Here is a 14,897-nt window from a genome sequence, read left to right as displayed (position 1 = left end):
AAGCAGTTAATAGTTTGTTATTTCCAAGTATTCTTTATTCAAAGATTCTTAAAATTGCATATTTCACAGTATGACCATGAGCACCAATGTCGTCATGTAATTATCAAATGGGTTCATTATGTTTAGTTTTGAGAGAGAAACTGAGAGTAAACATGATGAGAAAGGTAGAAATTCACTTTAATTGTGGGTCTTATTAAAAATAATTACATCTAGCACTGACATTTAAAGAAGTGTTTCACATCTGATGTCCTATGTTTCCATCATAAGAGCGCTAAGAAGTAGTTAGGAAGCTGATATGATCTGTACTTTACTAAGATGAAAAATTAAATTATGGAGAAATAAAATTGACTTAATTAAGGACAGACAGGTGTTTTGACTAAAGTGCAGAAGTAGACCTTAGATTTCTATTCCTTTGGCTCCCCGTAAATGTTCTCCCATTTCAAAGATGATTCATGAATTCTGAAAGTTTTGAAACAGGAAATTTTAATTTGTATACTGTTAAGTCTTTCAATTTTAGAAGAACTGATTCACCCTATTAACATCTATCCATTGGAAATAAACTGTACTGTAAATATACTTCAGGAAAAGTCAAAATATGGGAAAAGCTGAACTATCTCAATTATGCACATTTAATTTAAAATCACTAGTCATTTGAAGAAAACATTAGGTATCATTAAATGATACAGGAGAAATGAAACAAAAACAAAGGACTCTAGCAACTACAATTTGGGCAAATTTTTCTAAGACTCTATTATCATGTATCAAATTACTAGTTTATGTGAGACTAAACGGACCATCTCCTATTTTCAGTAAATTGTGTATTTTGTATATACATATGTGGCATAATTACAAAATGTAGAATCCTTTTCTTGTAGCAATCATGTAAACCAGACATACTTACATGAGGTAGAAAGAACTGTTCTTTCATAGCATGCAAACACAGATTACGTGAAAATGAGTCTTAGACAAGTGAGCTAGAAAATAATGACTCTTCTGGGGCTCCAAAAAGAAAAGTATAAATGTCCACTAGGACCTAATGATAGATTTCACTGCAGTTTCTTAAGGCCACAATCACCCACCACCTTGTCTATCCTTCGTCAGACTCTTTCATGAACTCCTCCATGCTCAGTCAATTCTGCACAAACTCTGTTTCCACCAGACACCCCTAGAAGCACCTGCCCGAATGTACTTCAAACCCCAAAGTCTATGTAAGTGAAGGTTTGGGGTATATAAGAGGAAGTTCTTGGTATAAGTCCTTTGTTTACAAATGTAAATAGCTGTTATATTTGTGCATGAAGAGAAAGTTATTAGGTGACGGCTTCTAGAGGGCTCATAGAATTTGGGAGAGCCATTGAAATTGTTATGGATCTTCCTTCCAGCCCAAAGAAAACATAAACAAAGGAAGTGGTTATGAGCGCGGGTAGTGCACTTGACAGGAAGAATGCTCATCTCATTTTTTTTTTTCCGAAAGAACACATGGTGGCTCCATTACCATGTTTTCCAGAAGATTGAAACGACCTCTCCTTCTCTCACTTCTTTCAAGTCCTGGGAAGACATCCCTGCTTGCCAACAACCTAGGCTACATGCCTGTGGTTATGGTTTTATTTTCTGCCTCTGGAGTCCAGTACAGCAAGTGGCAAAGGCGGCAGTGTGAGTGCAGAGGTGAGTGCCCCGCCCATTCTGCTGAAGTCTTCTGCTGCCCTGCAAATTTGCCATGGGACTTGGCAGGATACTTAACCTCTTTAATTAATCCGTGTTCCTAATACCCAACAGGAGGATTTGGGACTGTATGAATGGCAGGAGTCCTTCCAATAATACAATCCTCCGTCTGTACTTAGAATCCTGGTTTCCCCTGATGGAATCCTTACATGAACTTGGGAAAGGGAGTGGTGGGATTTATTGGCTGCCATAACTGAACTGCGGGAAGACCAAGGATGAAGCTGGCATTTGGGGTGTCTGACTCACCTGAGTTCTCACCACCTCCCCAACTTGTTTTCTGTGCATGTGGATCAGAGAACCCAGTTTCTCTGTGGAGTTGGGGTAGGGAGCGGCCCAGAGAGCATCCAGTGTAATTGATGTCTGAAGAGCTCTGAAATGACCTCCCAAGGTCCAGAAGGTCACTTAATAGCCAAGCTTACTGACCCTAATGGTCTGACCTCAGACTCTGACCAGAGAAAGGGGCCATACAGGCCGTCAGAGAACAATTTTGGTGTAGCCAGCAATGGCAGTCTGTGGTAACTGCAGATCTAAAATCTGGTGTGCACAATGTGTGGTGTGGGATTGATTATCAACAGGTTTTCAGGGTTCAAGGTGTTCTATGGAAATTCACAGGAGGTGAAAATTCCATGATGACATAGAGATAAAATTTTAACTTGGGGGAAAAAAAGCAAATACAGAGCAATGGGAGTTCCATAGGTAAAGAAACGATGGAATGATTTTAGGGGAAGATCCAAATTGGAAAACGAAGAAATTAATGCTCACTTGAAGAAGCAGATTTGCCTGCACTGTTTGCCGGGCTTTGTATTTCAAATATAATTATTAATAAAACACAAGCCTAGGGTTTCTGGAGCTTTCTGCACACACACACACACACACACACACACCTGCCAATTATGTCATGTTGTATTATACAATCTTTTTCTTTAGACAGTTACTTTATTGCATTCAAATATTGTTTGCTATAAGCAGTAAACATGTAATCCAAAATATTACAAACATACCTTGAATAACAAGAACAAAAAATGTACTATTTCTTCAGATCAAGAAATAGGTAGGTCACCCGGAAGTTTATCTGGACTGCAGATGGCATTTTGCATATTAAATCATGTTTCACAGGCTGTTGGAAATGGGGAAGAAGTTTCAGCCAATCAGTGTTTCAGACTTTGCGTCCTCACGCAAATGTCCTTCTTAGTTTTTATAATCTGAAGCACATGCATACTAAGTAGAGGAAACTAATTGTAGTAAGTCCTGACTATAATCTGGAAGCTTCAATAATGTTACATTGTTATTTCTGAATGTACTTGAAATACTGTTACATAAGGGTTTATTTTTAACTTGCTTTAAAACTTGTTGGCTTCTGCTTCTCTGATAATTACTTAAAAGTATATGATTTATTTTGATTTTATAATGATCAAATCAAGGCTTTTAAGTAAATTTCATATTTTTTTTCCACTTGAACATAATTGTAGATATAATCAGTGTTTTATACTACTTGTGTGAAAATACATAATTATATACAACAAATATAATAACATATTGAATAAAATATATTATATATTATATAATCATATTTTATTTTTCTGTATGTTATATTATTAGATAATTGTGATATATAATAGAATATGTATATTAGATATTTGCAGCAGATAGTAGGGTCAATTGAGAGAAAGGTATTGGACACATGGTGACAGGAGAGGCTTTATCGAGGCAGTAGGAAGACTAGTGAAATGGGCAAGTTCAAGAGGTGCTCAAGAGGTCAAATATGCAGGGCTTTCTGATCAATTAGATTTGAGAAATGAGCAACGGGATTGACAAGAATCATTCTGGATGTTTTGGACAACTCATCAGGCGTGGTGCGACTCATGGAGAACCAACATAGAAGAAGACGGGGAGGGGAAGGAGCGGCTGTAGGACATCTTAAAACATCCAGTAGGGAGCTGCTGTGGACACAAAGACTGAGGAGACATCAGCCTTGAGACACTAGTGTCACACTGACATGCAAAGGGAGAGCTCAGAGAGAAAAAGAAGAAAGGAAGAAAAGGCTAAGAGGGAAAAAGCGAAGGGAGTTTTTTAAACTTCATGGAAAGAATGAATTTCAAGGCAGATTGAAAGGTCACGATGTCAAATGCTCTGAAGAGGTCAAGGAAGATAAAAACGGACAACTTCCCATTGGGTTTTGCAATAAGGATGTTGCTGGTGACCTTGGCATGAACCTCTCAGTCAAGTGGCCACTGCTGGATCCAGATGCATTTGTTTGAGGAATGAGTAGGAAATAAGGAATTAGAGATAGTGAACGTGGCCAGAGCCTTTAAGAAGAATGTTGGTGAAAGGAAGGATAAAGATAAGGAAATAGCTGGAGAAGGATGGATGGTTTAGGCCAGTTTCATTTTTTATTTACTATGAGAGAGATCTGGGAGTGTTTAAACAATAATGATGTGAAATAGCCTTAGGAGAGCAAAAGTTGAAGATATTGAGGGGACAGCGGGAAGGTTGCAATGGATCCAGTACAAACGCCGATCTCTGTGTGAAGTCACACTTTCCCCAAGGCAAAGTGATCACACTAGTCAGTGCTTTTTTTCACTTTCAGTCTGTTTATAGGAAATTCAGATTGTTCATTCTACATAAAGCATGAGCTACTTGATCTGCTCTAGGAATGTCTCTCAGATTTCTATAAAGTAGAGGAGTCCTAGATCTACACAAATATATATATATATGTTTACATATGTACAAGTGTGCATTCACCTGGTTTTTATTGCATAACTCTTTTGGGGCGAGGTTTGAACTCAGGGCAACAAGTGTACTGGTCCAATGTTCTACCACTGAGTCATACCCCCAACTCTGCATAGCATTTCTTTCGAAAAACAAGTTTCATTTTATATAGAAAAATATATAGGATAACACAAAGAACACACCTAGGCTATTTATTGACATTCACAAACACTTCACTACATTTTCTATCCCTCATGGTTCTTTATATCTGTCTCCTCTTTCTGCATCTCTGTGTTCTCAACACACACACACACACACATACACATTCCCTTAAGCCCTCTAAAACTTGGAACTGTAAACAGTAAGATACAGCCCTAGATATTTCTGCATATTTCTCTTACTAAATATAACACTCTTCTATGTCACAACAACCCCATTAATTGTGCCTTTGGAGAATTAACATCAATATAACCTCTAATCTTTATTACAAAATTTTACTTGTCCATAAAATCTCTTTCAACCCAAAGAGTCTGAAGAAAATTATTAAATTATTCCAAAGTCATATTTTTTTCTTCTTTTTCTTTCTTTTTTTTTATTGCCAGGATAAAGTATAGAGGGGTTATAGTTACATTCGTCAGGTAGTAGGTGCATTACTTCTCACACATTAATACCCCTTCTCATATTTTTGTCCCCATTTCCCTCCCCCTACCCCCTCCCAATCATCTTGTTTCCCTCCTTCCCTTTCCTATTTCAAATAAACAAATAAACCTATATAATACAACAGGTAACAAAGTGAGATATAGTAACAATATGAGATTAACCATAAGGGCACAAAAAGAGAAAAGAAATAACATAATACATTAAGAACAACAATCACACAAGATAAAGCTCTTCTTTCCATATCCTAGAGTTCCTTTCATTTAACCTAAATTATATTTCTTCTTTTTTTAAAAAATTGTTTTGTTGATTGTAAGGCTTGAACTCATGGCCTGGGTGTTGCCCCTAAGCCTCTTTATGCTCAAAACCAGCACTCCACCACTTGAGTCACAGCACCACTTCAGGCAATGAGTGGTTAATTGGAGATAAGGACATCAGTCTCACCGGGACTTTTCTGCCTGGGCTGGCTTCCAACCTTGATCCTCAAATCTCAGACTCTTCTCTTTTATACAATTTAATTGAGGGCCAGGAGTTTGGCCTAGTGGTAGAGTGCTTGCCTAGCATGCACGAAGACCCAGGTTCGATTCCTCAGTACCACATACAAAGAAAAAGCTAGAAATGGTGCTGGGGCTCAAGTGGCAAAGTGATAGCCTTGAGGAAAAAACCCAAGGACAGTGCTCAGGCCCTGAGTTCAAGCTCCAGGACTGGCAAAAAAAAAAAAAATTAGTTGAATAAGTTTGATATCAATGGCTCGTCCTTGTAATCCTAACTACTCTGGAAACTGAGATCTGAGGGCCACAGTTCAAAGCCAGCTCAGGCAGGAAAGCCCATAAGACACTCATCTCCAACTAACTCCCACAAAACCAGAAATAGGTGTTTGGCTCAAGTGGTAGAGCACCAATCACGAAGGAAAAATTTAAGCAATAGTGGCTAGGTCCTGTGCTCAAGCCCCATAACTGTCACAAAATAATAGTAATAATAATAGGTGCATAGAATATGAAATATTTTTTAGCAGTAGGGCTTAATGTTGAAAAGTTTGCCAGGGCTTTTCCAGTCTTTCTAGGCTTTCATCTGAGATGTGCATAATAATGCATAGGATCTCACATATGTATATATGCATATCTAATCTAAGACATTTTCATTTGTTTTTATTTTTGTTTTTTTTTTTTTTTGCCAGTCCTGGAGCTTGAACCCAGGGCCTGAGCACTGTCCTTGGGCTTTCTCAAGGCTAGCATTCTACCACTTGAGTCACAGCACCATTTTCAGCTTTTCTATGTATGGGGTATTGAGGAATCGAACCTGGGTCTTCTTGCATGCTAGGCAAGCACTCTACCACTAGGCCAAACTCCTGGCCTTCATTTGCTTTTATCTTTAGCAGCACTGTCCTCCTTACATTGACCAACCTTTCCATCCTCTGCATTTTTACTTTGCATGAGTATTATGGGGAGTTCTAAGGTTCCTAACATTATTTGTTCTACAAACCATTTATAGCCTCTATTTGAATTTATAGCATAAGCTATTTAAATTCTAAATGTGGCTTCCTAGTTGCCTAAATAGAGTAGCTATTTTATGGGCACGTTATAACTGTTTATTAGTGAAATAGAACCCTGTGACTGCAATGAAGGCATTTTGTACAGAAATGGAAATGATGCAAAATTGACAATGCTAATGGCCTAATATTCCCAGAGGGGAGGAGACTGTAGAAAAGATTGGCTTTGCCTTATCAAGGGACTGAGATTCTAAAATAACACTGAAAGGGACATGTAAATAAAAGCCCAGATAAGGAATTGGAGCATTTACATTGAGGCAATTTGCCAAATGCAAGAATAGGATTGAGGCTGTTTCAATGAGAACCTTCTCACCATCACACAAACAACCCAGCCAGCGTTGTCAGATGCTGTGTTTTTTCCTTGCCAGAAGGCTAAGCCTGTTGTCCTGGCTGGCCTGCCTGTGTATAGCAGAGGTTTAGAACTGCAATCCCATCACCCTTTGCATGTGGCTGTTGGGGCTGAGGCAGGCATGCTCACTGTAGTTGAACCCAAGATATCTGCCAACTGGAGTCTGTAGACAACAGTGAAGCCAGGGTGGAGAAAAGCATGCCAATCCCTGCCCCCCCCCACACACACAATGGGCCCTTGATTGAATTTATGACTGACATGGCTCTCAGAATCATCCACTCACCTACAGGAAGAGGTCAGTTTGTGCGCATACATGGTGGCTGGGGGTGGGGTAAGTGAATCTGTGCCTTAGTGCTGGGGCTGGAAATCAACTGTCCTTTAACTTTTGTTTTTGTTTTTTTTGTTTGTTTGTTTGGTTTTTTTTTGCCAGTCCTGGGCTTGAGCTCAGGGCCTGAGCACTGTCCTTGGACTTTCTCAAGGCTAGAGCTCTACCACTTGAGCCTCAGCACCACTTCCAGCTTTTTTCTATGTATGTGGTACCAAGGAATCGAACCCGGGTCTTCATGCATGCTAGGCAAGCACTTTAACCACTAGGCCAAACTCCTGGCCCATGTCCTTTAACTTTTTATGCTCAGGCCTGACACATTATCTATCACTCCACCCATAGCTCCACTTTCGGCTTTTGGCTGGTTAACTGAAGATAATCTCATGGACTTTCCTGTCTGGGGTGACTTCAAATGGCAGGCCTTGGATATCAAGCCACCTGAGTAGCTGGGACGAGAGACATGAGCTGCTGGCATTTGGCACAATTTTTCACTTGCTGTCTCTCTCTGCCCTCAGTCTTGGTTGACAGGGTTGCTTCATGGGCTCTAGGGAATTAGCAATGGCAGAGAATTGCTTGGAGTCCTTCCTGAGCGGCATCAATTCGGTGTGGTTCAGTTGACTCTCTCAACACGTAGGATCTAACCACTTCTCACCAGCTCCAGACCATTGTACAAATGTTCAGTAGTCTCCTGCCAGTACTCACTGCCCCCCCAACTCCCCACCTTATCCCCCAATGCATGTTCTCATGTGTGCACATATGTATACACACATACACACATACCATCTATCAGCAAAACAATAGCCAAGTGATCCTATGAAGACACATTAGTATGAACTTACTCATTTCCTCTTCTGCTTAGAGGCCGTAAGCCTATGATTCGGCCCTTCCCCTGTTTTCTAACCACACACTCCTTATCTTGCTTTCCTCTCCCACATCAAGCATGCAGCCCCTGGGTGGCTTTGACCTTGGCTCAGGGACACAGCACTCTTTCTGAATGACTTGTCCCCCAACATATAAAAAAATCAGCAGTTCCCACACTCCAGACCTTCTTCCAAGCCTCCTTCCCCATTTTACCTCTTACCACCTGACATTTTACTAATCAACTTATTTTATTTCTCCATACAATCAAGAACTTTTGTGGCTGGGAGAAGGGGACGTTGATTATTACTGGGTCCCCAATGCGTAGCACCTGTTTGAATAAAGAACAGTTCTTACTCTTCAACATCTCTAAACAAAGATTATAGTGGCATTTAAAAATAAAATGTTCAAGGGGCCGGGAGTTTGGCCTAGTGGTTAAAGTGCTTGCCTAGCATGTACGAAGACCCGGGTTCAATTCCTCAGTACCACATACATAGAAAAAGCCAGAAGTGGTGCTGAGGCTCAAGTGGTAGAGCTCTAGCCTTGAGAAAGTCCAAGAACAGGGCTCATGCGCTGAGCTCAAGCCCAGAACTGGCAAAATAATAATAACAATAATAATAAATAAAATAAAATGTTCAAGACTAAAAGAGTAGCTCCCATGGTAGAGCACTTGCCTAGCAAGCCTGAGGTGTGGAATTCAAACCCAAGTACCACCAGAAAAAAAATATAAGATGTTCAGACTCCAACTGTCTTAGAATTGTAAATATATACTTTAGAATACATCATATCCACATAAGATTTTTTCACATCTATTTTGTAATTATGGTGTCGATTTTGAGATACTATGAAAAGTCTTGGAACTCTAATACTGATATTCTGTGGCATGTAAATCAAGTTTCCAGGTAAAGTTGTGTTGTAAACACTTAAAATGGAAGAAAAACATTTAGCATGGTCAGCTCACAGCTAGTTTAGAAATCTAGGCTACTCATAGAATTATGTCTTATAGGTGAAGTTTTATTTTACTTATCCTGAAAGTATATTAATTCCAAATTTCTTGTAAACCTAAAATATGACTATTTTGACACATACAATAATTACAGTATCAGTGGTTATTTTCAACACCACACATATGCATGATATACTTTGGGTCTACTCAGCACGCTATAGGGAAGGCAGGTACTAAGTTCTGTCCCTCTGTGACCCCTCCAGTTCTAGCATTTTGTAATCATATGCTGTCAGTCAGCAACATGCTTTACAAAGGCAAGATATATATTCTCATTTGGACAGAAGCAAGGTAACGATTGTTAACTCTTACAAACTCACCTTTAGTGAAAACTGCATACGTATAAGAAATATCAAGCCTCCTCTTTCCTCTGAGTATTCCCAGCACTGCCTCCAAGCCTAACCTCTCTGTACCATGACTCTGTTTATTAACCCAAGTCTAGCTCAGTCTCCTCTCTTGATTGGATTTCTGCAAGGCCTTTTTAACCCACAGAGTCCCTCCCTTTGCAATACCTGTCTCTTGTCTCCATGTTACTGCGCAGGCTTTAGAGCAGCTGTAACTCCTCAGGTAACTACAAAGCCTCACCTGAAAAACCTGACCAATCATGCCTTGCTTCCTCTCTCCCACTCATTCATGCTGTCTTCCTGCGCCTAGAACAAGTCCCGCTTGGGCTTCTTCTCCTTGAAAAGTTGTTCTGCATCCATCCCTTCATGATTTGGACTTGAGTAGAGATGGGGCCTCCTCAGAGAGGGCTGCCTCCATCAGCACTACCAAGGTAAACACAATCTCTCTAGCTTACTAACTTACTTCTTTTAATGCTCACCCCTCTCTGCAGCTTGCTGATTCTGTGTGCTTGTGTCTATTTCCTGTCCTTCCTCTCTAAAGGGAAGCTCTCTGAGCTTAAGTTACTGTTTCCATTATTGTCTCTCCAGCAGGAGACAGAGAGCCTGGCTCACAGTAAATCCCAACAGATTTCTGTTCAATGGTTAATGAAGCCAGGATATCAGAATGAGAGTGTATCCACTCTAATAATCCAATACTCGTCTAAAGGGAACCCAACGGATGTCTTGAAATACTGTTCCTCATGTGGAGTGATTTTTTGTGCAGAATTACAATCTTTACTCCTTCTTCCAGTACTGGGGTTTTAACTCTGGGCCTTCTACTTGCAAGGTGCTCTACTGCTTAAGCCATGCCTGTAGCCCTTTTGCTGAGGATGAAGCCAGCCTGAAGTTTAGTTCCCTATTAATACTTCCTACATAGCTGGGATTATAGGTACACACACCACACTCAACTTTTTTTTCTGTCCCACCAACTTTTCACCCAGGCTGCCCTCCCAACCTCTCAAGCAGCTGGGGTTACAGATATGAGCTAGAAGCACCTGCCACGATGGGCAATTCTTGTAATGATTCTTGGGCCTGGCAGTAAATCATCTGTAATCCTAGTACTCAGAAGGCTGCCATCTTGTTTTAGTTCACAAAAGTGGAATAGGAATCGAACATACTGGAAATCATCTTTGCTATATGACTTTAATAATAAATGCCCAACGTATAGACAGCACCATACTGCATATGTATTTGGTTGTTGACAATACTTTAGATAGGAAGTAAACACTCTTCTTTGCATTTTGCTTGAGAACACTCATAAAATTCTCCGGGTGCTAGCTAATAAGAATATGCCATAGGGATTCTGTTGCAAATCTCAGCAGAGTCAGTAACAGGGAAGAGAACAAACCCTCTATTGACCTTTATTTCACATTTAAGTGACCGGAGTTTGACACCAAAATGACAGCTGGCTAAAGCAGCTTGAGATTTCAAAGTGCCTAAGTGCAAGTAAATATTATGACTGAGCTTCTAAGTGTGTTGGAAGACATTGTAAGCAAGGTCTTGAGTTTAACAGTTGGCTACATTCTGCCCTTTGAATTGAAAGGATACATCACACACACAAAAATGTTATCTTCTGAATTTAGGAGAAAGAGAATAATTAAGACCATGTAGTTGCACTGAACAGAATCAAAGTTGGAGGTTAACACTGAATGCAAATTGCAACTGTAGACTAGCCTCAGTAGTAACCCCAAATGACCTCTGCTGCTCCAGATTAACCTCAGGTAACAAGGTAGCAATAGCAACAGTAGAGACAAAATGCTCCCTATCAATGATCCCTTGCTAAGGCAAGGGCAGCTTGCCAGGGCCAACAGTTCACAATGCCCAACTCACTCCTCTACTCTGGGCTCAGAGTCTTCCAAAAGGCCCGACTATTTTCTCACCTTGATTCTTTAAAATTATTTCAGCTTTATTTTCGAAAACTTATTCATGTTACTTTTTTAAAATCAAGACATTCTCTAGTAGCTCTTTTGAGTCTTTGGTGTAGTTTTCCATAGCCAAGAAAGATTTGGGCTGGCTTTGCAGAAAGAATGAGAAGCTAGAATGATAAACAAAAGTCACAAGGACAGGATTTGTTATTAAAGAGAATAGATTAAAATTATCAGCAGCCCAGAGTTCACGTAGAAGCTTTCCCATGAGGCTTGGAACATTACTTGAAGGCAGTAGCATCAATTAGGGAAGAAATAATTCAGAAAAGCAGAGGTTGATAAGGTCATGCAGGCAAGGGCTGAGAGTTGATCTTGGAGTAGAGTTTGTACAGCAGACAAAAGAGGGCATTACTTTCCAGCAGGTACGTGGCCATAAGCAAAGCCTATAGGCAACATGGAGTGAACAAAAAAGTTGGTTTTTTTTTTCAAATTTTTCCTTTCAAAATTTAAAATAACATTAAAAATATCTTTGTCAGGTACTGGTGGCTCACGCCTGTAATTCTAGCAGCTAAGGTCTGAGGATCACAGCCATGGTGGGGGGGTTGGGGGGGCTCTCCACTTTCTGGCTGACAGAAAGCAATCCCAGCTGAGCTTTTAAAGGTAAACACCACATGCAGGTAGGAGTCACCCTATCACATTGCCTTATGCTGCTCATTAGTCAACAACCACAAGGATGAAACCACTCTCAGGTGATAGAGCAGGTTGAGCATTTTTACAAAAACAAAAACAATTTGGCAGCTAAGCTTGCCAGGTTATTACAGTTCAAAGCCAGCCAGGTCATGAAAGTCTGACTCTCTTCAATTCATTGCCAGAAAACTGGAAGTGGCGCTGTGGCTCCAGTGACAGAGTGCAAACCTTGAGCTGAAGAGCTCAGGGACAGTGCCCAGGACCAGAGGTCAAGCCCCACAACTGACAATAAAAAATAAAATATTATCTTTCAAAAGTTCTACAACGGGGTTCCAATTAAACCTGTCAATTTCTGTGTACAAGCAAGGCAGCTGAAATCCTGGTCACTTGGGAGCTTGAGATCTGAGGACTACAGTTTGAATCCCAGAGAAGTCTGTAAGACTCTTACCTCTAATTAACCACCAAAAAGCTGGAAGTGGAGCTGTGGCTCAAGTAATAGTGTGCTAAAGATCACAGACATAAGTCATTGATGCCCATCCACAAACTGAAGATTTTAATGGGAAGAACAGAATTCAATGTGATGAGCATTGTTTGCCTTCCTAGGTTTTAAATTTTATCAGTTGCAATAATAATTTGTCCCAATAATAATTTGCTATTTCATTATTGTTCCTCTCCTTAGTAATTCCTGCCTGTGAACTGTGGACACTATTTTCATATTAAAAAAAAAATTCTTCTTGGGGCCAGCAGCGTGGCCTAGCGTTAGAGTGGTCACCTAGCATACACAAAGCCCTGGGTTTCTTTCCTCAGTACTATACACTCAGAAAAGGCCAGAACTGGTGCTATGGCTCAAGTGGCAGAGTGCTAGCCTTAAGCAAAAAGTGTCCAAGGACAGTGTCCAGGCCCTGAGTTCAAGCCCCCGGACTGGCAGAAAAAAAAACATTCATAATTTAACACTCATATTGTAAGAAGAAAACTGTCATATTTTTCTTCACAGCAGCTGGAGGACATCCAAAACTAAGAGTTTTCTGATGATAAACTTAAAGCCAGTCTTTTGTAGCCTGTTCCCTTTTGCTTTGGCTTTGGGAGACAGCAGGACAGTTCTAGTAAGCGTGGAAGTCCCGCCTCCTGGTATGTTATCATTCATTAGCTCTGAAGTTCAAGAAAGCTTTCAATACTCCTTGAACTGTAAACTTGTCTTATCATAGTTGCCTGGACTGATTCTGAATTGAGGGTAAAGTCCTTAGGAGATAAATGACTCTTTTAGTATCATATGCTGAGCTAATGATTTCTTTTCAGCCCCTAATTTACAATGGGGATTTTTTTTTTAAATTCATCCTCTTAGTAGCAGAATTAGAGAAAGTTGGTTACCTCCTCCAGGTGCGTATTTTGGTCAGGATCTCAGATTTTCACTTGGCAATTCTGTTCATAGGGTGAAACAAATTCTTGGGATTCTGTGCAATTTCTAGCTGCTTTGTGTTGTGTTTTGAGATAAGATGATGTGCTTAGACTTCTGGATTCTAGTATGGAGTGGTGTCAGGAGTTCATAAACTCTAAGTCATAACGCATAGACAGATTCTCAAGCTCTCTGGACTGCTGAGTAAGTGATCTGTTGAGACAGCCCTGCACGAAGGTTGCAGCCCCACCTCTACAGCTACCCTTGAAAAGATCTTAACATTTTTTTTTAAAACTATGGTGGTTCATTGATGCCATCATGAAGCATGAACTTGAACTGGCCACCATGAAATTGCTTGGGTCAGCAGCATAATTTGGCATCGTGTCCAAGGCCCTGCCTGTGTGCAGATTCCTACCACCTGGCTGTCCTTGACCTTTTTCTCTTCTCTGCTGGTCTTCCTTTTCCTTCCTGACTGCTAGGCATTATAGCATCTTGAGGTATGCCCCTGAAGCCTTTCTTCTCTACTGTGTTTGTCTTTATGTGAATTTATCCTAGGCAGATCTGTAGGAGCCTGTGAACTCTTCTTAGATTTGGGGGTCACTCATTTTGTACCGTAAATACATCACTATTCTGCACACTTTTTAAGTCATTGTGATGTACTTACTATGCTATAGAATCATATGAAATTTAACAGTAATATTTCCCAATGTCAGTGATCACAGACATACTATGCTAAATTGTGACAGATAAAAATGTATAAATGTAGACAGAGTTCATCTTATTGATAACTCACATACTACCAAATTGTGTTGGTGTTGGTATGTAAACAGCTCTTAATAAGGATTGAAACAAAAGTCAATCTTCTCTTGTTGCATCCCTATTTTGTGTGTATGGTGGGGGGTGGAGGGCTTGAACTCAGAGCCTGGAGTTTGTCCCTGAGTTTTCTTATTCAAGGCTAGCACTCTACCACTTTGAGCCACACCGCTACTCTTGGTTTTCTGGTAGTTAAGACATATCGCCTGTTCTTTCAAACTATCAACACCCTTCCCACCACATCACTATTATAAGTAAAGTAATCACCCATCATCCACCCTCAGCTGTGGTGTTGGTCCTACCCTTTGATCTAGCTAGCAGCAAAATGACAAGGTCCTATAAAGCATCTTCAACTTTACTGAATACGTATCCTCCCTAAAGTAACTCCTGATGATTCTAAATTCTCATTCTCTACTCATTTTGTATAAACTGTATCATTTCTCCACATACATAGTCATTTCCTCTCTAATATTATACTTGTTATTTAGACCTTTATTAACCTCAATAGTTACACTAGACAAAACTTATGTCCTAATTCTGTCTGTACTTCTCTCCAATGTAAGGGTAGCTCCCACCTTTTGAATTCA

This window comes from Megascapheus bottae, chromosome 23 (assembly GCF_031878675.1).
Source record: "Megascapheus bottae isolate mThoBot1 chromosome 23, mThoBot2.hap1, whole genome shotgun sequence".
NCBI lineage: Eukaryota > Metazoa > Chordata > Mammalia > Rodentia > Geomyidae > Megascapheus > Megascapheus bottae.
Note: the sequence above shows the minus strand (reverse complement) of the source record.